Here is a 27,881-nt window from a genome sequence, read left to right on the forward strand (position 1 = left end):
ATTTTAATTTTCTGCCATTTACCATCAGTCTGAGTGCGCTGGTGATCTGCAGACTCATTCTGCTCATCTGATAGGTGGGGGGTGGGGGGACTGAGGCTCAGACAGTAACATGCTCAAGATCCCAGAGCCTAGGAAATGACAGACCTAGGTTCAGTTCCCAAACTGAGCTGTGATTTTCAAAACTTCAGCTCTTTCCATAGAAATGAATTGGGAGACACACGGAATGTCTCTATGTAGTTAACAAGCACAGCACAGCACAGCAAATGCTTAAGGTCTTAAGCTGTACGGAAAAAGGCCTAAGAGCTTCCAGACTGATTTTGTTTTCAAAACAGTTTTATTGAGTTAGTTCATATACTATAACATCCACCCTTTCGTGGTGTGTAATTCAGTGTCTTTGAGTAAATCCACAGATTGTGCGTCTGTCACCAGTCCAATGTTAGGCCATTTTCATCACCCCAGAGAGAAATCATCAGCATTTAAGACTGATTTTAAAGCTAAGATTGTTGCAGTAGAAGCCAAAGTCAGGCTTCCAATCATCCTGTACACTGGGTCAAGGGAGAAGCTGAGCTCCTGGACCAGTCCCCTAGTGGGCACCAGAGTTCTTGACTGTGTCCCAAAAACCTTCAGAACAGTCATTTCTGAACCTGGTGGGTTTTTTGTTTTTTTTTAACTCATCCAATTTTGATAAACTGTCTGACATTCTTCTGCCCATTGTAATAAGAAAACGACAGGATTTAAGTTTTTTCCAAACACATGTATGTTTTTGATTTTTCTACAATATGTCTGCCACCCCCATTCTTTTGACTGGAGAATCATGTGCATCTCCAGACTTCTAGGTCATCTTCATTGCAGGTTTGCTTGAACATATTAAATGAATCCATACAGTCATGATTTGAAGTGACTCATGCATTAAGCAATTTCATGTGTAAACTTAAAGTGATCCTAGCCAGTGAGCACTACCAACAGCCAAGTGTTTTCCTTGGATCTTCCTTCTCTTTTCCTTAATATTCAGCGTTGGCCATTGCCTCCTTTCTGTTACCTACTTTATGCTTCTTGAATTAAGCTCAGTTACATTACATAGCAATTTATGCATTTGTTCTTTTTTTTCCTGCTATGTGGTATAGAAAGGTTGGGGCTGGGGAAATGGGTAGTGGGATGGGGAAGAACATTAAGAAGACAGCCTTGTCATAGTAAGAGCAAGAGCCCCCACTTTTGCCCACCCTGGCCCTCAGCACCTTTACTGAAGACATCTGGAAGGAGGCCAGGGAGTCAGAGCCTAGCCTTAAGAACCACATGGGGGCCTGGCTCCAAGTGACCATCTTGGGAATAATTTTGTGGGAAAAAGTTAATGTTTTTCTTATAAGATGAAGCATCTTCCTTCTTACATTTTACTGACAACATCTTCGTTTCCAGTAATATTACAGTGTTAGCATGGTATTTAAGTGTTGTTCTCAGGTTACTTTTCTGTATATATAATTTAGAAGAAGATTATGTTCTAAAGTGTTGGACTAGGAAATACTTCCCTGTTTTCATATGTAAGTCAGTCAGCGACTATGGTTTAGTGTATACATTTAGTTTACACATTGTCTTTTTTGTATGAAATGAACACTTTAGTTCTCAGTCTCTATAATTGAGGATTTGGGGATTTTTTTTTCTTTTTTGCCTTGAATTAAAAGCCATGACAGCACTAAAAGTGGATTCTGGTAGGCCTACCTCTTTTTTTCCATTAGCACAGTTCTCAGTTTTTATTGTTCATATTTCTTTTGGAGCATTCCTCTTATGCTTTGAGTCCATTATCAGGGTTCACCCATTCATTCATCCATCAGTGTTTATTAAGGACCTGTTATTTATAAGACTGCCCTTGGTGTTCCAGAGATGAAAAAATAGTACTTATCTTTGAGGAGTCACGGACTCACTAAGCAGTGAAATTAAAAAAAAAAAACACACACAAAAAAGAAGAGTGAAATGTACTTTTTAGGTGCCATGATAATTACGTTTGGGAACAACAGAGGAGGGTGCATGTACCTCAGACAGGGTGTAGGCATGGGGGCTTCAGGGAAGGCTTCCATCCGGAAGTGATTCTTGAGCTGATCCTGAAGCGTAGGGATTTGACAGGTGGAAAAAGACATTTGGGCGTGGGGGGAAGGGTAAAGGCATGAAGGCGAACAGAAGTATGGCATCTTCATAGTGCTGTATGGTACAGTCAGGGTCAGAGTACCTGAAGGGTGGTGACTGATGAGGGTGGAGAGGTGGAGAGATCTCGGGCCAGGTTGTGGAAATCGGGACTCTGTTCATGATGAGGAGAGCCGCTGATGGTTAAGCAGAGGAGAGGCTGCTCAATGGTTAGTGACTGCACTGTTGGCAGGTCCCCAGAAGAGATCACCGAGGAGGCAGTTGGAAGTCTTGCTGGTGGGAGACAACAAGAGCTGGGACAAAGGCACTGGTGGGGTTTGTAAGGTGAACCCCTAGTTTCCAACCTTGCCGTCGAGGTTCATTGGTGTGATTCCACTGTGTGAGATAAAACATAAAGGAAAACTGGCACATTTGGGGTGGTGGGTAATGTGGATGTGCTGACTTTAGTTTTATTCATCTAGATTCCTTGTCTTGGGAACTGGGCATATTCTCATGCCCCTACTGTTCTTGATAGACACCCCAGTGTGCCACTTCTTTTTGTGTATTTTCTTAATTATCCTTCAGTTGGCAAACAAATTATTGGTAAGCAAATTAAAAGCAAACCTGTATGAGTTAAGAACGAAACTGCTAAATTAAATGAAAAATGTTATTTTTCCTTTTTTTTTTTTTTTTTTCTAATGAGTGGGTTGTGTGCCATCTCAGTACAGGAGTAGATTGGAAAACCATCTTTAATGAAAAGACGTAGCCTTTCTTGTTAGCATAACTCTTGAGGAATCCTGCTAGTGATTGTAAAAGAACTATCTAAACAGAAATTTGGAACTGGAGGGAAACTTAGCAGCTTGGACCCCATTCTCAATTTATAATCAGGGAAAATGGTTGTCAGAGACGGTAAGTGATTTCCCATTGTCACACATGTGTGGTGCAGGGACCTGTCAAGCTCCTTGGCTCAGTGTTTTTCCTCCATACCTTGAAGACAACCTACAATAATCCCATCAAGATGATGGAGCAGAGTGGAAGGCTATGTAATCTCTGGTAGACCCAGAGTCACCTGGATTCTTGACTTGAATCTTACTTTAATTAATCTCACTGTTCATCAGTCAGCAAATATTTGCTGAGTCGTATGGAAGGGATGCTGCCCCAATTGTTATAAAGCTTAAAGATAAATAAGAGGCTATTTTTCTCTTTAAGAAGTTGCAGGTTAGTTTTTCAGATAACTTATTATGGGGCTGGCAACTACTTATAAAATGCATAGCTTGTCTGACATAATTATGGGTATGTAGTATACACACATGCACAGAAACAGTACAAGAAGACAAAGCCATATAGAATACTGTTCACTTTTAATTATTTTAACCTTACTGTTTTTTGTTTTTGTTTTTTATTTTTGCTTGTTTGTTTTTGTTTTTTGTTGCCTTGTTCTCTCTGCACAGGGGGGCAGGTAGTTTTCTTGCGTCCCCTTGAAAATGCTTATATGCCTGTGAGGAAATACATTAAGCCAAACAATTAGAAAAAGAATGTCGATTGCCCTTTTTTTTTTTTTTCCCAATTTATTCTCGGTGAATCTCAATTAGGGAGAACAATCTGGTAAAAATTTTATTTAGGTTGGTAATTGACATAAATATTTTCAGGAGGGCATTGGAAGAATGGTTTTTAAAAGCTTTAGTTCTCTCTTCATTTATTTTGGTATTCCTGTTTTACAGTGGCCCTTCAGTGTTTCTGGACATTTCTGTAGATAACAATTTTGAAAAACTTCACCTTAATTTGGAGTTGTTTAGTTAATAAGTGTACTAAGAAAACTTACTGCTATTCTAAAGTGAAGCCTGCTTTTATGAAATAGTTTTTTTCCCACAATTTTTTATATGTTTCTTTGTGCTTTTTGTGTTAACCTGTTCCCCACAAATAAGAGTATTTAGTATGTTTTGCACTGTTCTGAGTTTAAATGTAGGGTAGAAACTTAGCCACTTAGTGATAGAAAAGCTTCTTTTAACAAGTTTAAGAGCTTGCAGTTGATAATACTTTGGATTTTTCTGTAATTTTAAGCTCCATTTATTCCACAAATACTTAAATGTCTGGTGATCATAGACCAGGTTTTGGAGATACAGCAGGATATTGTATACACAGAGTCCTCACTTCCAAGAAGCTTCCCTGTTGAAGCTTTGCTAATGTCTATCTAGTGAGGGCATATATACTCTGGAGTGTTTACACCAGAGTACAGCTTAGGAGAAACAGAATGCCAGACGCCCCATTAGAAAACCAGAAAATCTGGTTCTGGCCCACGTGGGAGGCATCCCTGCGAACTCTTGTAAAAGTGCTTTGAGATCATCATCTGATGAAAGCCTCCATAGTTTAATGTGTGAGGGTGATCATCAAGGATTGCCACATTACTTCCAGACAGCAGATAAAACACAGCAATGGTGATTGCTGAAATGCTGCGGGAATTGGATTTACATTTGTTAAAGGTGACCCAACAGACTGAGAAAGGCAAGCTAATTACCAGGGAAGTCTAATTCTGTTTTTCAAGTGTATGGGTTGGGAGGATGGAAGAAATGACATGTTCCTCCTTTTTTTTTTTTTACCTCTAACCTGTTATTCATCCCTCTGTACACAAGGTATTTTGAGTCCTCACTTAGCACCTTTTTTGAGATTTAGAGATAGCTGGAATAGAGCTACTTGGGTTTGGGCTGGTGAGGGGGCTTGAAATTCAGATCTCATCCAGGAACTGTCATGACGCCCATGGATCAACCACAGACCCATCAGCTGGGTGAGGTCTAGGAGGACTTGAAAAAATTAACACCTACGGTATGAATGGAAGATAGAAAAATAACAGGGAAAATGCAGCGGATCCATTGGATATCTTTATCGAGCTGCCAACTGCACTATGAAGCCTACCGAAAAGCTTGCTGTGCATTCAGGAACGTCAGCTGAGCAGAAGTGCTCTGTCCTTCCCCAGCTGGTTAACAGGACACCATTGGGCCTTGCCTAGGGAAAGAAATAATGAAGGGAAAGGACAGGGCAGCAGTGGAGAAGGAAGGAGAGAAGGAGCGAGGTACGTGGGCTACCTAGGAGTGAGGTGTATGTGTTTGTCTGTCCTTTGTTGAATCTTCTCCTCCCTAAAGTCACACCTCCTCTCTAGTGAGGAGTTGACTAAGGGGTATTCTATTTTAGTCTGCAGCCTTCCCATCTGGTGTCTGGATTCCTTCTAAGCTTCCCCCAGTGGGGGAATGAGGATGGGCTATTAGTCTTTCATGCTGTCTCCTTTTAGGCTTCCCCGCAGAGCCCTTTATAGTATTTATTTAAAAACTGCTATTTTTGTGAGTCAAAATGGTCAAATGTCAGCATTTTCAAATGATTCAGTGTAATAAGTCAACCCTTTTGATTCTCAGTCTTTATCACGGTCTCCTCCTCTTATTCCTGCTCCTTAAATACTTTGTTTATAATAACAGCTGCCATTTATTAACACCCACCACGTGCTGTGGGCTTCGCAAGGAAGTCATGATGTCCATTTTGCCTGTGAGAGACTGAGGCTCAGACAGTTGGCCATTTGGCCCAAGATCACATGTCTAGTGACTGGCAGGGCTGGGACTCAACCCAGGACTCTTTGGTTCAAGCCTAGAACCCTTTTGGTGCTGCTGTATCCCACTGCATTTGTTCCCTTGAGTTTTATCCTTGGTCCTCATGCTTTGTATTTCTGGCACAAATAAATGAATCTTTGGCCGGACTGATGGATAAAGGGGATTTTGGTGGATCACCCAGCCACTTCAGAAGAGGGCGTTTGAGATTATAAACTATGAGCAGGTTATTTTCAGAAATAGTGTGGTGTTTAATTACACTTACTCCTGTCATAACTCACAGCGAATGCCTGTCATGGCAGCCAAATTAGAACTTAAGTTCGGATATTTGGGCCTTAAATCTGTCACTGGGGCCATCACCTTAGGAAATGTCGTCTTCATCTGAACCTCCACTTAGGTGTCCCTTCTCTCTAGGCTCTGAGACAGACCTTAATCTTTTCCCTAAAACATCCCGGAGACTTTGTTTTTCCTCATCCTCCCTCCTCTCCTCAATGCTTTTTCTTCTATCCCTTAAAAGTCCAGTGAGTGTGATCTAGACTCAGTCTCGCTACACCTGAAGAGAATAGTTTATTTCCATGGCAGAATTCCTTCCAGGGATTTCTTGGGAAATTTATGTCTTTTCAGATTCCCGGAGCGATCAGGTGAACGGGAAAAAGTGTGTTGCAATTCTCCTGTGAGAATTAAACAATTAGCAATAGAGACCGTGGTAGACTGAAGGAACCCACTGATGTTGAGTTGAACGTGAACCTGTGGAGCGAAGGATAAGACTGACATTGCCCAGAGCCAGGACAGGGTAGGAGCACAGAGGAAAGAACTGGTCGTGATTGCTTGTAGCTGTTGCTGTGTTATAAATATGTGTTTGTGGCCCTGTCTGCTGCTACCAGTGAGTCATCCTTGCAAATAAAATAAGTTTATATACATAGCATATTGTATACAAATCCTGTGAGTGGTATTCCAAGAAATATGTTTCTGAAGCAGAGTAAGTCTTGGAAATGGCAACTGCAACATGGGATTCGGTGTAGTGCGGTTAACCTTCCTCATCGATCCAAATGCAGGTTATTTCAGAGGTCAACAAACTTTTTCTCCAAAGGGCCAGATAGTAAATATTTTAGGCCCTGCAAGGCATATGGACTCTGTCAGAACTATCAGCTCTGCTGTTTTAGTGTGAAAGCAGCCGTAGACTATACGTAAAATGAACAAGTGGGGCTGTGTTCCAATGAAACGTTTGTTTACCAAAACAGACTGCAGGCTGGATTTGGCCAGCTATTGGAATACTACCCAATAATGTTCACTGGCATTTCCTAGCATTTGAATATTTGTTATAGGCTACAATCCTTTGTAAATAACACTACTTCTTACATATGTAACATTTAAAAAACAAAAATATATATATCCATAATAATGAGTAAAGAGTATTTGGAAGTATTTTAAGAAAAGCTATAATTTGGGGAATTCTGGAGAAATTCCTGGAAATTCCCATTTCTCATCCCTAAGTCCCAAAGATTAGTATCTGTTGAGAATTTGGATACGCCTGGAGAAGGGGATCTGCTATATCTCCATGCTCCTCTCTGCTTCCTGGTTCAGTCAGCTTTTATCTTTTCTCAGCTTTGTATGGCTTTCCTTTTTTTTTTTTTTTTTTTTCCCCCTGCTCCATGGTGTCCCCTGAGTTTATCAGTTGTCTAGGGCATGTGACCTAGATTTGTTCCACTGGGAAAGTGGTAATCTTGGGAACTGGCTGATATCTCCATTGCCTTTCTCCAGCATTACTAAGCAATCATACCTGTCTTTCTCATGTATTGAAGTGTTTGGAATAGATTATTCTTCAAGGATACTCGACATTGGTTGTAGTGAGACAAGAGGACATTTGTAGTGTGATTTTGTAGATGACTTGTGTTATTGTTTGGGATTGGTGTGCTTTCTGCTGTTCCTACCACAGTGCTTTAGCACTTTCTATTATTCGAAGGAGTAGAAAACAGGAAAGGGAACTGAGAATATTTACTATGAGCATTCAGCTCCGTTCTTATAAACAGTCACAATGCAATTTTACTTAATGGCAATTAACATAGATTTTGGAGTCTGAAAAACTTGATTCTTGGTTTTGCCACTTATTAAAAATTATGATCTTGGGCAGTTTTACTTAACCTCTCTAACATTGTTTTCTTATCTTTCAAGGGGGAATAATAACACCTTCCTCAGTTTTTGTGCTGTTAGGGTTAAATCAGATAATGCAAGTGTGCAGTTAGCATGGTTCTAGAACTAAGGGCTCACTAAACTTTCAAAGGTGGAAGGTATTTACCCTGTGTCATGGGAAAGGAACCTGAAACCCATAGAAGTTAAATGATTTGGGGAAGATCACATTAAGTAGGTTGGAAAACTGGGTTTGGCTCTTCCCTAAGTCCATGTTCTTACAACCATATGGTGCTTCTTAAAGTAATTTCAGTTAACGGTAGTTTTACAGCAAGATCCACCATGGTTTATTTGGGTTATGGGGCTGGGTAGATAAACAGGGAAGGTATGGGTTGATGTCTTCTTTTTTTTTTTTAATTTTTTTAAATTTTTATTTATTTTTGAGACAGGGAGAGACAGAGCATGAACGGGGGAGGGTCAGAGAGAGAGGGAGACACAGAATCTGAAACAGGCTCCAGGCTCTGAGCTGTCAGCCCAGAGCCCGATGCGGGGCTCAAACTCACGGACCGCGAGATCATGACCTGAGCCGAAGTCGGACGCTTAACCGCCTGAGCCACCCAGGCGCACCTTTTTTAATTGAAGTATAATTGGCATAAAACAGTATCTTAGTTTCAGGTAGATAACACAATGATTCGAAATTTATGTATATTGCAAAGTGATCACTACAATGAGTTTCCTTAACATCCATCACCATACTAGGGATGATGTCTTGAAAGGGCAAGACTTTTCGGTATTTGGAAGCTGCAATTTCTGAAGGCCAAGGATACAGTTATAATTAAATAGTTGAGGAAACTTGTCCTGAATTTTTTTTTCTTCCTGTTGCTTAGCTGCTATGTTGACTGCCAAGAACTTGTTTGATTTTAAGTATCTTTTATGCTTGCCTGTTACTCGGGTCCCATCATATTACAATAACTTTTAAGAAACTATGCATGCTCTCTTAAATTGGATTAAAGAAAAATATACTGCTATGTTAAACCTGCATTTGGAGTAAGAACTTTTTTTTTTTATTTCTCTTTCTCCCCTTTCCTCACTCTCACCCTTCACCACTTCACAGGAATGTGCCTCTAGCTTCTATAAAGGGTCAGATTTTCATGTGGCACGATTAGCCACCAATAATTAAACCTCAATAGCCAAACAAATGAGTTGGCTAAGATTTTAGGAAAAAACTCAGCTCAATGGAAGTTTCGGGACAAGATGCTGAAGTTTGCTACATAGATATTTTTATAGCACTTCCCCCTCTCCCCCTCTCTTCTCTCTCTTTCTTTTGGTTTGTTTTTATTTTTTTAATCACTCTTGGGGTTTTGTGCATAACTGCTTTCCACTACCTTTCAGGCTCTGCCAAGCTTGCTTATTGGCATGAAGTATATTTGTGGGGAGATGGGTCCTGAGTAGAACGTTTGAAGACCTAAGTTTTTGGCATTTGCTCTCCACTTAGCTCCCTTTTCACCAACCTGTTCTTCCTTGTGGTACACCACCGTTTTGACTTCAATCCATGGTTGAGAGCCTGATGAATTCTAAAGCAAATCTTCAATTACGTTTAATTTGAAGAGTTTTATCCGATAACTCCTGAGCACCAACTATGTGTTAGGTATTGGGAAGGAATGATATAGCAGAAGGATAATATGTGAATCTCTTCTAGTTTTAAATTGGCTGTGAGACAAACCTTGTTCAAGGCAGGGGATCAAGTGCCAGGTTGAGTCATATAGAGTAAAAATACTGGAGGAATCGGAATGGAAAGATCTGGACAAAAGAAGAATCCTTAGAGAAGGCTGAACAGAGACAGGAGAAGCTGAGCCTGCTCTTGAAGGAATTCTTTGCGGTGAAGGTAATAGGTAAGACTGGGGAGTTGGAAGGGAAATAGGAGCACCTTTGTAATTAAACAGTCAATCTCTGACTGTTCTTCGGATGATTCTTGTTTTGAAAGAATCAGGAAAATATGCACCCGTGTTTCCTTATTTTCCTATTGTCTAAAGCCCCTTCCCAAACAGTACCTATGACTTAAAGACATGGTTAGTGCCAGGCGGGGTAGCTTAACAGCGGCCCCCTTCTAAAACACAGTTTTTTGCCCAAGGGGAAGGCAACGTCAATGTGAGACCCTGACCACCAAATTTCCCTGGCTCCAGCGGCTTGGAAAACACCGGGATTTTAGCAATTGGTTCTGAAACCGAAGGTTGTGGATGCTGCTTCACGAATGAGTCTGTTTTTACAGATGTCCACTCTAGAAATGGGTTTTTACCCTCTGACTTCACTAAATGATTGCTGAAAATGCAAAATTTCTGGTTGACTTTCCTATGGGGGAAATATTGTTGTCTTATTTTTTGTGTGCCTTTTACATAGCTAGGCTGTCTTTTCAAATTGGTTGTGAGCCTTCATTTAAACTGAAGCAAGGAAAGAGTTGGTATTAGTTGTAAAGCATTCCCCTTGAATTTCAAGGTTCATGTGGTTTTCCTTCCCAATAATTATTTAGGAATGCTGTATTTTGGGTTTGTTTTCTGCTTAGATTTATTTACATGAACGTTTTCTTGGCAAAATGTTCCCTGAGGTTAAAAACAAAAAAAAGGTGCTGTTTTTTTGAAAGGAGTAAGTTCTTCAGTGTTTTGTGTGACTTATTTGGATGGAAAAATTTGGTTCTAATAAAAATTTCCTCTTCCTTTGGCAAATGTTGATGTTTTTAAAGTCTTCCCAAAGGAAAGGGGAACTTGGGTGGCTTTGTGTTTTTTTGTTAGTTATCTAGACCCCTTCCCTTCCGCTTGTTGTTCTTTCCCCACTATTGTTTTATGAGCCTTTGAACTAGTTCTGTCTATGACTGAGAATGGGTTGGAAGTGGACCTAAACCAGATTGCTTCTGGGTGGGATACACAAGAAACTGGTTACTCTGGTGCAATGGGCTATCTAGGAGCAGCTGGGGGTCTGGAGAGAGACTTTCATTCTATACCTGTGTACCGTTTGAGTGGTTTTGTTTTTAACCAGGTACATATAATAATTAATATGTACAAAGCCTTTTTTTTTTTTTTTTTTTTTTTTGCTGTTTTTGTAATGGGCTGGAGTCCATGGTATATGGGCTTTGAAAGAACTTGATTTTGAAGTTTACCAACATCCTGCGTGTCATTGTTTTTCAGCTCCTTCCATATTTGCCTCAGTTGTAAATTGGCCTTAGTTTTGGGGTCCCAACTGAAAGGCTTGTCAGGTGTGCACTTTGAGCCAGCACACTCACAACTGCAGAATTTTCTTCTCTTAGCTGGTGTTCTTTTCTTTTTCCCCAACTGCAGCCCGGAGCCGCTTGTGAGTGTCACATTGCCGGAGCAGAACTACTGGGAAGCTTTTTCCTCCAGGAGACTCCAGGAGCACCTCTCCCACTCCGCTGGTCTCCGGTGAATGGGGGACGAGAGAGCGGAGCTCTGAACCAGAGCGCCCTGCCCGAGGGACCGTGGCGCGACATGACGGGGCACCAGCCCTAAGGTAGCTGAGTCAGCTTACCCAGGAGCTCTCCGGAGCAGCGTTGCCAGAGAGAGCCAGCTCTAGAGCCATTTCAACAGATCACCTCGTTTAATGCTCTTTGGCAGAGATCAAATCTACACGGTAAATTCTTAGCCACAGTGATTATTTCGTTGGTTTGTATGAATCCAGTATAAAAAGGTTAGGACTCTAGCCTCATAGTGCTTAATTCTTGCGTTGCCTTGAAGGTGGGCTTCTCTCTCTCTGTCTCTGTGGCGGAGCTGCTCGGTTATTCTTTAACTTTGGTCAGTTTATTCCAATATTATCAATATTTCCCTACATATGAAATACTTCTCCCGTTCTTTCCCCCTTACGGGGCCACTTTTCTTTTTTTTCTCTTTCAGATGGACTATGTTTCATGGCAGTTTTAGAATGACAGCAAGATTGAGCAGAAAGTACAGAAATTCTCCTGTTCCCCCTGGCCCCATACACAACCTCTCCCACTGCAGCAGGACCCCCTTTTTTCGCCCCTTTGCTTTCCATGGTTTGTTGCCCACAGTCAGCCGTGGTCAGCAGATGAAGCAGATGATCCTCCTTCTGATACATGGTCAGCAGGTCAATAGTAGTCTAATGCTAGGTCACAATGCCTACGTCATTCACCTCACTTCATCCTATCATGTAGGCATTTTATGTCACATCACCACACGAAGGGTGAGGTATTGTGCATAGAAAATATTTTGAGAGAGAGAAAACGTTTACATAACTTTTATTATAGTCCTGTATGTTGTCATTGTTTTATTTCACTATTAGTTGTTGATCTTCTCCTGTGCCTAACTTACACATTAAATGTTATCTTAGGTATGTATGTGTAAGAAAAAAACATGGCATATATAGGTTTTGGTACTATCCATGATTTCAGGCATCCATTGGAGGTCTTGGAACGTATCCCTCATGGATAAGGAGGGACTACTGTATCAGTGTAGTGGTACATTAATTACAGTTGTTGAGCCTGTGTTGACACATCATTATCACCCAATGCCCATGGTTTTACATTAGGGTTCGCTCTTGGTGTTGTTTGTTCTATAGGTTGGGGACAAATGTATAATGACCCTATCCACCATTTCCAGTATCAAACAGAAAAATTTCACTGCCCTGAAAATCCTCTGTGCTCCATCTATTAATAATTCTTCTCGGGCTGCCTGGGTGGCTCAGTTGGTTAAGCGGCCAACTTCGGCCCAGGTCATGATCTCGCGGTCCGTGAGTTCGAGCCCCGCGTCAGGCTCTGTGCTGACAGCTCAGAGCCTGGAGCCTGTTTTAGATTCTGTGTCTCCCTCTCTCTGACCCTCCCCTGTTCATGCTTTGCCTCTCTCTGTCTCAAAAATAAATAAATGTTAAAAAAAAAATTAAAAAAAAAAATTAGTCTCTCCCCCAGTCACCCTCTGGAAACTACTGATCTTTTTATTGTCTCCATACTTTTACCTTTTCCAGAACTACATTTTCATAATATGCTTCCTATGGAGTATTTTGAAATCTATATAAAGCAGTCTTGCTATCATTGTGTTAAGCTATAGGGGTAATACAAATATTTTTATTTTATTTTATTTTAAAGATTTTATTTTGAGTAACCTCTACATCCAGTGTGGAACTTGAACTCGCAACCCTGTGATCCAGAGTCGCATGCTTGGGGTGCCTCAGTGGCTCAGTTTGTTAAGCACCCGATTCTTGATTTCAGTTTAGTTCATGATGTTGCAGTTTGTGAGGTTACATCCTGCTTGGGATTCTCTCTCTTCCTCTCTCTCTGCCCCTCCCCTGCTCATGCTCTCTCTCTCTCTCTCTCTCTCTCTCAAAATAAATAAACATTAAAAAAAAGAGAAAGAGGGATGCCTGGGTACTTGGGTGGCTCAGTCGGTTGAGCGTCCAACTTCAGCTCAGGTCATGATCTCGCAGTTCTTGAGTTCGAGCCCCACATCAGGCTCTGTGCTGACAGCTTAGAGCCTGGACCCTGCTTCAGATTCTGGGTCTCCTTCTCTCTCTGCCCCTTCCCCGCTCATACTCTGTCTTTCTCTGTCCCTCAAAAATGAATAAATGTTAAAAAAAAAAAAGAGTTGCATGCTCTACTGACAAAGCCAGCTGTGCACCCCACAAATACCTACTTTAGAATAGAGTCTATAAGATGTTTCTGTGAGGGGAGGCCTGAAGTGCTAAATATTGGTGGGTGTGTCTCTTGAGCTGAGTGTTCAGGTTGTTCAGATATGGTTGGAAACTTGCATATAGACACAGAAACACGTAACTCAGGATTCAGGCTTGTAGAGGTCAGTCTATGCAGCCTCCTTGGTTCAACACTTTTGGAAAGTCTCCAGTACCTGTCCGACATTTTTGTTTTGTTTTGTTTTTAAAAGAAAGTCTAATTTACTATTTTTAAAAACTTTATTCTTTATATAAATAGTTTATTTTTGATTATTTAATTGCAAGTATTACAAAACAGTATAAAATACAGACATAGGTACAGGTAAAATTTCCTCTCTGTCTTTGCTCTTTTGCCCATAGCTGATAATTTGAAACACATACTTACTCATACACAGATCTTATCGTATTACAAACAGTATGCATATTCATTATGTTGAAAGCTTGATGAACATGACTATACATTTTGTTTTACAAGTTGCTTTTTCCTTCCACTTGATAAGTTGTGGACATTTTCCCTTTCAAGAAGAATTTTTCCTTTTAAGCAGAATGTCAGTCTAAATAATGACTGCTTAGTGTTCCTTAGAAGGCTGTAACGTAATAACCGGTCCTCAAGTGAGGGGTTAGCCTATAATTTAAAGGGGGGATGCGGGGGGAGACCTTTCGCATTAGGCAGAAAACAAAAGCCACGGCTGTTGACATTGGACTTTTAGTCTTAACGATGTGAGTTTTTATTTTCCAAGGCAGATGATGCACAGCTTTGGATTGTTGCCCAGGTGACAGTTATGGCAATGTTTCATCTTCTGTGTGACTGCAAGGAACTTCTTAGGCACCAGGCTGTGTTAATATATTAGTGGAATTGTTGGTTCTGGCTACCATTCTTGGAGCATTTTGAAATATTTTCATGCCCATTTAAGGTGGGCATGAGGTTGAATTAGTTTTAAGAGGAAGTAATGAATAACAGGGACGGAACTAAGAGACTGACTTTATTTTGCATATGTATTTGTTTGAACGAGTAGGAGATGATGGTGTTTGTTAATTGCTAACCCTGTGATTCTTAATTATGAAACAGGGTTAAGACTGTTCAGCTCACTGGTTTTCCAAGTGTGTTTGACAGTAAGAATCGCCAGAGAAGTGGTCAGATTTCTAGGGGTTAGAGATAAATATTTGTAATGTTTTTACTTGGTAAAATATTTATATTCAGAAGGTGATACAATCAATGTTTATAAGATTAAAAAGGTACAAAAGTGAGAAAAAATAAGCCTCACTCCTCCCCATCTCCCAAGTGCCCAATTATTCTTCCTAGAGGCAATTCCTACCAAAAATTCCTACAATTTTTTGTGTTTTCTTTCAGAGATTTCAGGGCATATATAATATACAGCACATAACCTACAGATTATTGCAATTTCTTTTGTGTGTGAGTGTGTGTGGTTTTTTTTAACCCAGATGGTAACAATATATACTATTTTGTACCTTTTTTCACTGAGATAAAATTTCTTGGAAGATCTTCCATATTAATACTGCATTCTTTTCTTTTTAATTTTTTAAATGTTCATTTTTGAGCGAGAGCGAGCATGAGTGAGTGGGGGAGAGGCAGGAAGAGAGGGGGACAGAGGATCCGAGGTGAGCTCCCCACTGACAGCACAGAGCCCGACACGGGGCTCAAACTCACAAAGTGCGAGATCATGACCTGAGCAGAAGTCAGACGCCCAACCGACTGAGCCACCCAGGTACCCCAATACTGCATTCTTTTTTAATGGATGCCTAGTATTCCACTGTGGACCAGTGCTGTAATTTATTTAACCACTGCTATGTTGATGGCCATCTAGATCCCTTCTAGTTTTTTATTGTGAACACGGCTGTAGGGAATAACCTTGGACATATAATATTTCAAACAGGGTCACGAACATATCTGTAGGATCCATTTCTTGCAGAACTGCTATGTAAAAGGGTACACACGTTTTAAATTTTGTATAAATTTATTGCCAAGTTGCTCTGCTCATTGAGCTTGTGGAGTTTTTGATTTCAACAGCAGTGGATGAGAACACTGCTTCCGCATACCCTTGCTGATCACAGTATGATTGTCAAAGGTGTTTTTCTTTGCCAAATAGATAGGTGAGAAATGACAGTTTAATGTAGCTTTAGTTTGCATTTTTATTTCTGTTGACATCGAGCATCTTTTCATAATTTTAAACACTTTCCAATTGTGTTCCTTGTACGTTGGTGTCCTTTGTCTATTTTCCTATTGGGTTATTGATTTTTTTTTATTATCAGTTCATAGGTGTTCCTATGCATTAACAAAATTAAGTGTGACAAGTGATATTTATGTTTTGTCATTTGCACAGAAATAATTATTGTGTTGTGCATATTATTTAAAATCGTGTATATTTAAATATACCAATTTATTCACTCAGCAAATACTTATCGAATGCCTCTTATGTATTAGGCACTTGTTCTGGGCAGCTGTGTATATATAATAGTGAAGAAAACAGATCCCAATTCTTGCTACATGGAGCTTACATTGTAGTGGAAGAGACAGTCAATAAAAGATGTTCAAAAACATTTGTAGCGCTACATAGATAATCAAACTTTCTGTGACTTCAGGAATTTGTATCACAGGAAAAAGACCTTTTCCATTTCTAAACTAAATATCTATCTCATGGTGCCTTGTATGTCATGTGGCTCGGTGTTTTTTAGGTTTAAATCTTTGATCCATCTGGAATGTTAGGTATGAATCCAACTTAATTTTTCTCTATTAATTAGGATAAGGCTGAGTTGCTGTAACCAGGGGATATGCTATGGTTCAAAGAACATGGAAGTTGATTTTTGTCCTCACCTAAAGGTACCGGTGTGAACAAACCAGGTCAGCAGACCAGCCCCTATCCACTGGTCATTGAGACTTATGTTCCTGCTGTCCAGTATTTATCTGCATGGTCATAGATGGGTTGCTCCTGTATCTGGGCTCCCTCCATGCAAAGGACAATGGAGAAAGTCCAGGGCAAGTGATCAGAAGTTGCACATACACCACTTATACTTCCATTGGTGAGAACGTGGTCTTGGGGTGCATCAAGCTGCAAGGGAGAGTGGGGAATGCAGTCTCTGTGGGTCAGCGTGTGCCCAAGAAGCAGCCAAGAAGGAATTTTAGTGAGAAATTAGTGGTCTCTGTCACACTGGCTACTTGTTCCAATTTTACTGAAAGTCCCAATTTTTCTTCTTTGATTTCTTTTGTATTCTATATTCTCCTGTACATCTTGGTCCATTTTTGGGGTATCCATTTAGTTTTACTGATCTATCTGCCCATGCATGTACCAGGATCACAGCTTTTTAACTCTCAGAGCTTATGGGTGTTACTCCTTGTGATGGGGGCAGTTCCATTTTGCAGAATTTTCATATTTTCTTTAAGTTCCATTTGGTGGAATTTTAAAGTGCCATTTCACAGAATATTCATTCATGTCTATTTTCATGTGTGAGGTTTTAAAAAGTATATGGGCACTTGGGGTGCCTGTGTGGCTCAGTTGGTTAAGCATCTGACTCTTAATTGTGGCTCAGGTCATGATCTCACTGTTGTGAGATCAAGCCCCACATCTGGCTCCGTGCTGAGTGTGGAGCCTGCTTGCGATTCTCTCTCTCCCTCTCTCTCTGCCCCTATTCTGCTTACTCTTTCTCTCTCTCAAAATTAAAAAAAAAAAAAAAAATTAAAAATACATGAACTTTAAAATAATCATATCTAGTCACCACTTTCTCCCCTGTAAGAAGAACACCTGCTGATATCATTGTCGGGATTGTTATATGTATATATACGAGGGCTCACATCTTTATGATTTTAATTTTTGTTGCTTGATGATAGCTTTACACTGTGCTTGGGAAACATTGATCTGGACTCTACAATCTCCCTATATCCTTGGCCCATGAAACTTCTATAATTGAAGGAGGAGAGAGGAAGGACCAACCTATCATACGATGTATTAATTTTATTTAATACTTGATTTCTGATTATGACTAGCTAACTCATGCCTATTTCTCTATTAACAGTTGATAAACTTGGAACTTGCAAAAACAGTTTTCATGTTGAAGATAAAAAATAGTTGATATTTCAAAAGTTTATTTACAAAACCTTATTTATGTCACAGAACTGGGGAGATTTTTGTGTATATATACGATACACAGTGCTGTTACTTCCTGAGAGAGAGAGAGAGAGAGAAAGAGAGAGAGAGAGAGAGAGAGAGAGAGCGCATGCGTGTGTGTCTGTGTGTGTGTTTTATCATGAATGTGCCCTTTTTTCTGTTTTTGTTTTTGTTTTTTAACAGCACACATTCTGCTTTGGTCTTCTTTTTATCTTTTTATTATAAGATCAAACACAGCTATCCACATAAAGCATACATAGTTTAGGTAATTATTATAAAGGGAATATTTTTTGTGACCACCACACAGATCAAGAGAGAGAGTATTAGCAGTTTCCCTTGAGCCCCTGGTGTGTCCCAGGCCAGACATAGCCCCTCTCTCCCTCCAGAAGTCACTGCTTTCTTCACTTCTGTAATAATTGCTCTGTTGCCTTTCTTTATGGTTTTATCACCCATGTGTGCATACCTAGCCTCTGTACTCTAGTCTTGAGCATCCTTTTATGTCTTTTAAGTCTCTCAAACCTCAGGTTCCCCAAGCAACCCTTTCCTTTCCTTCTTTCCTTATAGTTTATCTGTTGAAGAACTCATCCATTTGATCTCTAATTTCCTACTGGCTGGATTTGGTGATGGTAACCATGGTTCAATTCAACTTGTTCTTTTTCTTTTAGTGAGAAGTGGTGTTTTAACTCCACTGTCTGGGCACTAGGAATACATACTGCCTAGGTCATTGTTTCTAGGCCTTTTAGTAGACAAAGGATAACTATATATAGAATACTTCGTAAGTTCATACTGATGCTTCCAATTCAAATTGAGTTTATATGGTTCTTACTTAACCTTTTCTCTATTACATGTATATTTCCTTTATTTCACACACAGATTTCTGGTTCTCCGAAACAGCGGGAGATGCTAGAATTCGAATATACCATAGTAACTCATTTGCTTTCTGCCACATTACACACAGAGTATTCTCAGTACTGCCACAATCCTAACACTGAACCTCTCGTTATAATAATGGAAAGCAGTGAAAACAACTTATTGGTATGCTATTCCCATTTTCCCTGTAATTTTTTTGTGTGGGGGGGGGGAGTGCAGGGGATGTTTATAGTTGAAAATCAGGCAAATTGAAACACTGATTAGCTTTTAGATGATATTTGGAAGAGGGATACTTTTAATTTTGTTAGGTGAGATGTTGATTTTATAGTTGTATTTAGAAGAAGTTCTTATTTGTGAGAGAATTTGCGGGTGAAATGATGTGACATCTGGGATGCTCATTAAAATACCACAGGAAGAAAATGGGCAGAACAGAGGAAATAAGATCACTTATTTTTGAAACTAGATGGTAGGATGGTGCTTATGATTAAACCTGGGGGGTCAAAAATCGGGTTTTTAAAATACTTTTTAGTTTTTATGTAATTTGAAATATCTGATACAATTTTTTAAATTAATTTTGTAAACAATGGAAAGACAAGGACATATGGTGGGAGAAGAAGGTGGTAAGGATAGGAGTATACGAGTAACGAATGGGCGATCCCATTCTCTACCTGGTGGTTCAGTCTCAGCTTGGTGGCCTTGATGCTAAGGAATTGGGTACCATCTTGAGTGAGAAGAGGGAGCAGAGATGTGAGGCCCTGTGGGAAACTAAGATTTCAGGGATGAGTGGCAGAAGAGGAAAACCCCATCCAAGGAAACTGAAAAGGTCCAAACCATAAAAGTAAAGATCTAGGGAGAGTGGAGCCTTTGAATCCCAGCCAGGGAGGAACCCAGGGACAGAAGGGGGTCATCAGCAACACCATGTTGCAGAATGGGCAAGTGAGCCCCCCCTCTATTCTCAGTACCACCTGAATTGCTGAGGGCTTGGGGGGTTCCTGGGCCTCATGTCTGGTCAATCGAATCCAAATCTCAGATCCCTTACAGATATGAAGGATAAGGTAAGGTCTACAAAGAGACCCTTAACAAGAGGCACTTCAGTGATGGATTGGATAGAGGACTGGGAGCACATGGAAGGAGCAGATTGCTCTTGCTAGAAAGTTTTCTATGAAGGATGAAGAGGGTCAGTGTGGGAGGACTAGGGCCTGAGGTAGGAGGTGGTTGTCCAAATAGCTGTCACTTACAATAATAGAAGAGGTTTGTCTGTTAAAATGGAGAACGTGAATGGTTCCCCAGGCAAGATGGCCGAATGGTCAGGCTCAACATGAGCATCTGCCACCCCTCAACCGGAGAGATTATTTTTTGGCAAGAACTTGATTTTTGATGGTTCAGGGAAAGCTTGGAAATCATCATCATGGAATAGATGTTCCTTTGATTTGTTATTATTTTGAATTACGTATTAAAAGAGGAGAGGCACCCAGGTCTTCAGTACCTTTGCTTCTCAAGTTCCATCAGGCCCTAGGGCCCATCCCTGAGGAAGAAGGAAGGAATGGGGTCTGCAGGACTGAGCAGGCACTTGTTTTTGTCATTCAGGGCTCTCTTCGCTCCTCTTCTAAGTCTCTGATTTCTTTTTCTTGGTTTCCTTTCCTTCGTGCTCAGGTGGGCACTGTCATGTGCGTGGAACCTCTAAAATGTGTTGCCTGGTGTGGGGTGATAGTTTTCAGTTATTTGCTTTGGGACTGTTGGAGGGATTCCCACATTTCACGATTTCATAATCACAGTCTTAGAAGGTTGTGGGGAGAGGACTGAGAATCCCTGTTCCTCCTGTTTTCCTCGGCCGGGGCTTCGGGTCTTTGTTTTGTTTTGAATAACAGATTGGATTCCTCATTTCTACCCTGTAGGCTTTCTACCTCACAGTACTTGGGAGCATCAGCTATTTCCTAGATTTCATTTCTTTCTCCCCACGTAGTAGAACTCATTTATTTTTACGTTTAACTTGCCATTAATTTCTTTTTTAGGTCACGGAGTGTTTGGGGTTGGGCGGGTGGTTTTTCAGTTCCTTCGGTTTTCTGGTCTCTCTCTGCCTGGGATGCAGAACCTCTCCCAGCTGTGACTCCCCTTCTCCTTGTTGTCTGTTGTGGTTACTTCAGTGCTAACCCGTTCGACTTATGCACTGTCCCTGTGTACACAGTTCCATTTTCTTTCTCATGATCGTATTTATACTTTTGATGGATATATTTAAATGAACAGCTGTGCATTTGTTGAGTCATACCACAATTATCTGATTCTGCTTTAGCTGCTCAACTGGCAAAAGCATATTTCAAGCTAAGTTGTGAGAGAATTCCATTAATCACATTCTAGTCCGGGGAGGGGAGAGGAAGAAGACCACTAAGAGAAGTCTTTGTAGAGATTGTTAATTAGTTACTCCATTATTTTAGAGTAGGTTGATTTAGTTGCTCTTTGAGGGGTCACCTGAAGAAACTTGACAAAGATGTAAATAACTATAAAGGTTTAATGATATCAGTCTTGTAAGCAAAATTCCGCGGAATCATTGCTGTGTAGATAAAGATAGTAGCTGGTGCTGGTCTGTTTAAACAGATAAGGGGTCCTTTAAAAGTGCTCCTTTCTGTAAAGACCAGTATTTTTGATTGAACATTTCATGAATTCATTGGCAGAGTATTTTGTTGTAAGCCTCCTGGACAGATAACCTATGATACCGAAGATGTTACAACTTTTCTTTTTGTTCAGATATATTAATTGCTAATTGTAACTCTGATTGAGTCTTTGGCTTCCACCAGTAGTATCTGTTTTTCTCTTGACACTTCCTTGGGGTTCTTTCTGGAGGTTATTAATAGGCATGGAAGCATGGCTTTCCAAATAGCATCAATAACTGTTAGAAGACTGGGGGTGGGAGGAGGAGATAATATGTCAATTTCTGACTGGTAGAAGATGTATTTTCAAGCTACAGAAGCTGTCTCAGAGGTCACTGGGGATGGCTCTGGGCAGATCGGCTGGTATCTGCAACTAGAGCTCCATGCGGTCCTTTCCAAATGGGATATTGTCCACCAGGGAGTTGTCTGGTATACCCGGAGTCTGCCAGCCGACTTTTTGTTTGGCTGCTTCTCTTGGATGACACCTTGGAAAACTGAAATCCAAGTTACAAAGGAGATCTTTTCATTTATCTCAAATACCTGGTTGCTACTATATTAAATTGAGAATGAGGAGTATTACCCTCCCCCAGTCATTTCCTTGCCAGGCTGTATACAATTCCTTAAACCTCCCCTCCCTCTCCCCACCTGAACCAAAGCGTAGCATAGACTAAGAAGTTAAAGTTACTGTGTCTTAATTGATATTGAGTGCCCAGTATGTGCCAGGCATGGCGATGTAGCCATGAGTTAGGTAGAATTTTTACTCTTGTGTTAAATATTAAAAAAAAAAAAAAAAAAAAAAATATATATATATATATATATATATATATATATGTAATGTTTATTTTTTACTCTTGTGTTAAATGCATATATATATGTAATAATAATGTGAACTAATAAATCAGCAAAACAGATTTCACAGTGCTAAGTGCTAGGAGAAAATTTGGCAGGGTAATATAATGTAAGGGCGAGGGCGGGAAGGTTTGAGGTGGGAATAGGCTTGAGTGTGTAGGTAGTATGGATGGGAAGGAAGGTTCTGGTCAGGCTGGCGTATAAAGGGTGGGCTTATTTGAGGTTTTATTGTTGCTTTTTTGTTTTTGTTTTTTTACCTCCACAGAAATATGCTCTAGTGTCTCCAATGTAAAAAAAAAAAAAAATACAGAAATATGCTCTAGTGTCTCCAATGTAAAAAAAAAAAAAAAAAAATGAGAGAGAGATACCTCCTTGGTACTGGTGTCTCTTTTATTTCATCCTAGCCTTCCCTCCAGCCTTCAAATTATTATAGGTTAATTATATTAGCCTTAGAATTGGGACAGTTTTATCAGACAGTAGTTGCCTGAAACACCATTTGTCCAGTAATGGGTACACAAGTCTGCACTATTAGGTGAAAGGGGAAACTTCAGGCATAGTTAGAAATGAGAAGACAGAGGGTCGAGGCAGCATCTGACTGAGGATTTAGGGAGGAAGTGCGATTTTAGATGGACTCCACAGTTGGGCATCCACAAGTTTTGTCTCGGGCCAGTGGTGGGGGGAGGGAATAGGGATAACAGGGTCCTTCCTACCACTGGGTAAAAAAAAGGAAAAATCGTTCCAGTCATAGTATGTGAACTAGAGGGAGAGGCATGAGCCCTGAGCTACCTAGGAGAATATAACAAAACAGCTGGGAGTTGATGGGGTCCTGTAAGTTGAAACAAAGCAGGAGAGCCATGGCTATTTGATACACAGGGAACGAAGTGGAAAATGAGGGACAGTTTCCATGCAGTCAAGCGTGTTGAAATAAAACCTAGTCTTTGGATACCAGTAAGGCATGCAGTGGGTGATCACAACATCAAAATCTCAGAAGCTTTGCTTAGTATTATCTGTAAATTGGGTAGGGGTGCAGCAAAGTCAGTTTCGTCCTGTATACATTTAAAATAAATTTACTGGGGACTCTTTGGTTCTTACATGCTAGCCTAACTTAAACCTTTCACTTTTCATTCAATGAAGGCTCATCTTCCCCACCCCCCAAAGCCCGTTCAGATTATATTGTTCTTTTCCTCTCCTTTCCAAGCCTTATCTTGGGTCCATCTGTCACAGCTGGAATGTTTGTAGTGTAACTCTTTCAGTCAAAACCCTTTCTTTCCTGAAATAATCTGTAATTATTTCCTCTAACTACAGGATGGACTGATCCAGGGGCTGGGTTTCAGTTCTATAGGACTTGTCCAAGAAGCTATTTGTATTCATCTATCGCGGAAGATCAAATTACATGCTAATATTCTGAAAGTAACATCCCACCAGAAACCCTGCAGCAGCAGTGAAGTCTATATAAAACCAAGCCCTGGCAACTTACACATTGCCAGTTCAGACACAGTGTGGTGTTAAATATATTTCACAGGTCATTTGTGAACTGGAGAAAAGTCCCTGACTTATATGGTATGATGGCTTCAGGTTAGCCTTTTTTTTTTTTTTTTTCCAGCGTAACTGACAGCCCTCTTTTCACCCCTTCCACAGGTCCAGGTAGTTGCAAGCAAGCTGTCCTTGGGTTGTCTCTCTGCCTATTGAGCATAGAAGAGACAGAATTGTTGGTACATAATGGATGATTTTTGTCCTACTTGGGGGTGGTTGTTTTAAGTATACCCTCCTGCAAAGTTTCATGTCCAGAATTTGTCTTACTACTAACTCTGTCCCAAATGTGCCTGGCTTACACTAATTTCTGCTTTCATATTGAGATGTGAGCTACAGGAGAACCGGAGAGTGGGTTGAGAGGTGGGAGATGGAAACCACTTGATGAACAGTATCAGAGTGGCTTGGTTTTCCTTTCACATTTAGATCTTGTTTTCAGGAGTACAGAGATAATCTGAGTTTGCAGAGCCTATGAAATTAATTTTGAGGTTAGAGCAACGGAAAGAGGGCATGATTGAAAGATGGTCCAAATAGCCGTGAGTAAAGATTATTTTCTAAGAGGAAAATCCAGATGGTTAAAGCACAGAATGTGTTGAAACTTGGATGAAATGTTAAGGATGACAAACACACATTGCTAAACTGTGGCTGGCTGGTTTAATGAAGGTTGTAAGTCATGGTTTAATAACACCTGAACTCTGGTCAGGTGGTCTTAGGTTTAATCTTGTGTCCTTTAGCAAGTTACTTCTACCCACTCATGTTCTTATCTGTAAAATGGGATTAATATGAGTATTATTTTAGAGTATTTGAGGGAGAGATTGAATGAGACAGTGCATATGATCTCTAAGCACAGTGTCTGGCTAGTTAGTATGTGCCACTACTGTTAGGGTGAGAACTATGTAATGTTAACAGATAACAAGAGAAAACAGAATTACTCTTGCTCCTTTTCCTGCTCTGCCTCTACCTTTTATATTAAAGAGAATGAATTTGTTTTCCTAATGGAAGGCATGGCAGAGACCAATAAAGAAATACAAAGAAAAAAACTGGAAAAGTAGTGACAACCCTCACCAGTGATGAGAGAACAACCGCATGTAGATGGTGTAAAAGTTATTCAAAATTGGGAGAGGTGGGTGTACAACCTCGGCTTTTAAGATTCTTTCTAACTTGTAAATTGTTAGAAGATGAATTGAGGAGAGTATCAAGAAAGACCCTATTAAATAAGTACTCAGTAAATTATGTGTTGAACAAATGGACAGACCAAATGAGTTTAGACTGGTCCAGACAATGAACATTTTGTAGACCTTTCTGATGGAAAAGTATCTTAATTTGTCTTACAACTTTTCCTTCATCTCCAACATCGCAGATAACAAGCTGTTTGCTGTCCTTAAGTCTAGGTTTTAGGAATATCCTTCGTTCTAATAGTGGATTAGCAACTAGATTGCTTAATATGAGTTCCAAAAATTGAATATAGAAGTGTATTATGCTCTTGTTTATTCTGTGATCAATATCAAAACGTTTTGTGATTTTGGGGGGAGAGGAGTTAATGTATTACAATGTGTCTCTGGCTCCTGTCCAGCTGTAAAAAATTGTGATGCATAAAACAAGTGCCACACTTGGTCTCAAGCCCACACGTGTTCAAAATTGAGCTCTTTGACTGGATATGTCTGATCTATAAATGGAGTTTAAAAAGTACCAGGGGATTTTGAAAGCGGATCTGTTCTGCCCTGGTGATATACCTGTTTGTAGCAGAAAAATCATGGGGCTGTTCCTTCTCCTAACTAAGAGAGTAGTCCTGAGACATTGTAAGAGATGGTGCTGATTTAAAGAGGGTACCTTAGTTAACATGGGTGGGTCCTTAAACTTTTTCTGAATAGCTCTTTCCCTTGTGTCTAAAGGAAAGACAGATCAATTACTAGGGATAGAAGACCTTATCCAAGAAAAGAAAGGAGATGACATATATTGGAGGCAAAAATTTATACTCTGTACGCTTCAGGTAATAAACTGGAATCCCCAGTAATCTATGATTTTTCAGTTAGCCAACCGTAGAACACTGCACATGGATTTTGGTTCAACCAAAGTAGATGAACAGTTGAGTACCTTCTTATCACAGATTTTATGTCACATGTAAAAAATATTTAGTTGTGTACATAAAGTATTCTTCCTACATTCCAAACAAAAGTCTAATGCCTTCTTCCTTGACCATTAGACTTGTTGACTTCTTTGATGATAGAGAAGTTAATGAGATTTCTAAAGCTATAGAACAGTAACATTTTTGTCATGGATTGGGTAAATGCTTATCCTAAAATATCAGGTACCATCTGGTTGTCTGGTATGGTAGAAAGAATGAACATTTAAAAGAGTAGGGCAATGATTCCCAGAGTGTCCAGAATCTCGTGGAGTCTCTGTGATGTTCTCAGTGGTTCCAAGAGGTCCTTCCAAGAGTGTTTATGTATCAATCATCTCTCTGATTCCTCGGATATATATGTGCAAGGTTGTATTTTCTATATGTACTTCAACAAGTACAACATGGCATAGCAGATTGAATGCAGAATTATATAAGAGAATCCAGTTGTTTTCTACTGAGCCAAACATAGAGATTTGCAAAAATGGAAAATAATGCCACTTTTCTTACTACCTTTTTTTGGACAGGGTAGTATGTTTATTGTTATTTTATTTCTAATTTTTAAACAATTATTTGATTATTTATTTTGAGAGAGAGAGACAGAGAGAGAGAGAAGGTGTGCACATGAATGGGGGAGGGGCATAGAGAGAGAAAGAGAGAGGATCTCACCTGGGCTGTGCATGGTCAGCCTAGAGACCAACACAGGGCTCAGTCTCACAAACTGTGAGATCATGACCTGAACCGAAATCAAGAGTTGGACCCTTAACTGACTGAATCACCTTTGCACTCCAGCATGTTTAATGTTATTTTAAAACAAATACAGTATTAAAAAATTCTTCAGTTTAAATTTCTAATAGAGTAAATATTGATAGATAAAGCTCACATTGACAAGCTCCTTAAGGGGCTCAATACTTTTCAAGACTGTAAAGTTATTTTGAGACCAAAAAGTGTGAAAGCCAGTGGAGTAAGGCATCCCCAAACTATTGAATTATTGTTCCTCTCTTTTTCCACTACCAGTCCCTCTTTTTTTGCCAACCTACATCTGAAACTTCATACGCCGGAATACTTGAGAGCAGGATAATTGAAAATTTACCTTTAAAAACAATATTTTCTTTTCAGTGTATTTTAAAGTTGGGAATAGATCCTTGAGGCCTCAAGTTGGGACTTTGGGATACTGATTTTTTTTTATAATTAAAATATGACCAGGGAATTTATTCCAGAACGTTCTCCTTTCTACATTCTTTTCCCCTTTCCTTTTAGATGTACTGTTTTTAATAGCTGAATTAACTGGTTAGCAGAGACACTCCAGAGACTGAACAAAAGGGCAACCAGTAGCGATGCTCATATTTTTTTCCAAAGATTTTTTTTTTATTATGGCAGGTTTGAGCTATCTATCCTATAAACAGACTAGATTGGGAGATTAACTTTATAATTCTTTTTTTTCCTGTTTTCCATTTATGAGCCTAATATCAAGTATTAATTTTGCTTGCATGATCATAATATGTTAAATGTATTTTGGGGCATGGGTTTTTGTTGGCTTTGTGACAGGAAAAATTGCCAATGGTGATAGTCTTTTAATTTTAGTTTTTTAGGTTTTTTTTTTTAATAGTAGAAAGATTCTTGATTTTGAAGCTTATTAACTGCTGACTTCTATTAGTACCCAAACTAAATGGTAGAGATTAAAGTCACAGAGATGATAAATATCTTAATCCTGTCATTTCTTTGCAGTGTGTATGTGCTTGTGTGTTGGGACATGGGAGTGATAGCTAACTCTTTAGAATTTAAACTTAAATTGAGCTGATTATTTCAGGGAAATTTTGAATTTAGTGATATTTAATGTGCATCTACTTGGTAGTGGTTAATAAAATTGACTGTAGAATTTGCTACCACAGAATCTACTGTCTAGTGAGGAGACAGATGTTCAAAAGCACACACGGGTATGAACATATAATTATTAATTATGATAAGTTCTGTGAATGAAAATTAACAAAGTGGTATATGAAAGTGTAATGAGGGCTGTGAGGGTTGAGGCAAGGACAGTCTAGAAGGAGGTGATAGTTGAGACTTGAAGGCTGAATAGGAATTAGCCAGGTTGGACTCTAAAAAAAAGGACCTACTCTTGAAGAGCATCATGTATACAAAGCTAGGAAGCCGGCTGGTCAGAGTGCCTGGGAAAATGGATGGTTAGTTAGGGACCAGATGTGAGAAGGGAGAGGAACATGGTTGGCAAGAATGT

General features: G+C 39.8%; 1 protein-coding gene across 4 annotated transcripts in view; it reads left to right on the forward strand.

Moving 5' to 3' along the window:
• ACVR1 (activin A receptor type 1) overlaps nucleotides 1-27,881 on the forward strand; it is a 139,733-nt gene that overhangs the window by 41,747 nt on the left and 70,105 nt on the right. The window contains exons 1-2 of one of the 4 annotated variants that reach the window (XM_019456909.2): nucleotides 11,348-11,468; nucleotides 18,506-18,667. The exons of 1 other annotated variant lie outside the window; for it this stretch is intronic. The gene's annotated coding sequence lies outside the window, so the exon portion shown is untranslated. Of the gene's footprint in view, nucleotides 1-11,243; nucleotides 11,469-18,505; nucleotides 18,668-27,881 lie in introns of those variants that run through there. 2 more of the 4 variants (XM_053908629.1, XM_019456900.2) reach the window with 2 other exon arrangements.

This window comes from Panthera pardus, unplaced genomic scaffold (assembly GCF_024362965.1).
Source record: "Panthera pardus isolate Hobbes unplaced genomic scaffold, ASM2436296v1 HiC_scaffold_10, whole genome shotgun sequence".
Lineage (NCBI taxonomy): Eukaryota > Metazoa > Chordata > Mammalia > Carnivora > Felidae > Panthera > Panthera pardus.